Source organism: Schistocerca cancellata, chromosome 6 (genome assembly GCF_023864275.1).
Source record: "Schistocerca cancellata isolate TAMUIC-IGC-003103 chromosome 6, iqSchCanc2.1, whole genome shotgun sequence".
NCBI classification, from domain to species: domain Eukaryota; kingdom Metazoa; phylum Arthropoda; class Insecta; order Orthoptera; family Acrididae; genus Schistocerca; species Schistocerca cancellata.
Genome location: NC_064631.1, coordinates 22,685,458 through 22,686,578, shown reverse-complemented (window position 1 = coordinate 22,686,578; position 1,121 = coordinate 22,685,458). Strand labels below are relative to the sequence as shown.

General features: G+C 45.6%; 1 non-coding gene across 1 annotated transcript; it reads right to left on the bottom strand.

The window, feature by feature from the left end:
• Positions 1-464: 464 nt before the first annotated feature.
• Positions 465-539, bottom strand: Trnas-cga (transfer RNA serine (anticodon CGA)). Its single transcript has one exon. It is a non-coding gene; the product is annotated as a tRNA-Ser (tRNA).
• Positions 540-1,121: the final 582 nt, after the last annotated feature.

Sequence of the window (1,121 nt, the reverse complement as noted above, 5' to 3'; positions counted from 1 at the left end):
GAGAATAAACGCCCACATAAAACGTTATCTACCAAAAATTAAAGAAATTAAACAAATTGTCATTTTAAATCTAAAATCCACTGAGAAATTACAGAATTACTAGAATATTTGGGTAATAATATAACTATAATAGGAACAAAAATATTTTGGAGAAGGAAAAAAAAAATAAGAGAAAAGGGAGATGAAATACAAAAAATTTTTTAAATGAGAATGGATAGGTTTTGCAACAAGTTAAGTTGTAAAAATTATGAATTTTTTGTAATCAACTAAAATAAGTTTACGTATGTTGATGTTTTGAGCCAACAAAATGGAAAAAATTGGATATGTTATTAATGGCTGTAATGAAAATAAATTTATACAATATTCTAAAAGATGTAGTATTTTGTCTTTGACAGGAATAAGAAATTTTTTATTTATAGAAATAAAAACAGATAGTTTTCTAACTTCCTGGCAGATCAAAACTGTGTGCCCGACCGAGACTCGAACTCGGGACCTTTGCCTTTCGCGGGCAAGTGCTCTACCAACTGAGCTACCGAGGCACGACTTACGCCCGGTACTCACAGCTTTACTTCTGCCAGTACCTCGTCTCCTACCTTCCAAACTTTACAGAAGCTCTCCTGCGAACTTTGAGCGAGGGCGTATAGTGGGCATGCGGGAGGCCGGGTGGACGTACCGCCAAATTGCTCAACACGTGGGGCGTGAGGTCACCACAGTACATCGATGTTGTCGCCAGTGGTCGGCGGAAGGTGCACGTGCCCGTCGACCTGGGACCGGACCGCAGCGACGCACGGATGCACGCCAAGACCGTAGGATCCTACGCAGTGCCGTAGGGGACCGCACCGCCACTTCCCAGCAAATTAGGGACACTGTTGCTCCTGGGGTATCGGCGAGGACCATTCGCAACCGTCTCCATGAAGCTGGGCTACGGTCCCGCACACCGTTAGGCCGTCTTCCGCTCACGCCCCAACATCGTGCAGCCCGCCTCCAGTGGTGTCGCGACAGGCGTGAATGGAGGGACGAATGGAGACGTGTCGTCTTCAGGGATGAGAGTCGCTTCTGCCTTGGTGTCAATGATGGTCGTATGCGTGTTTGGCGCCGTGCAGGTGAGCGCCACCATCAGG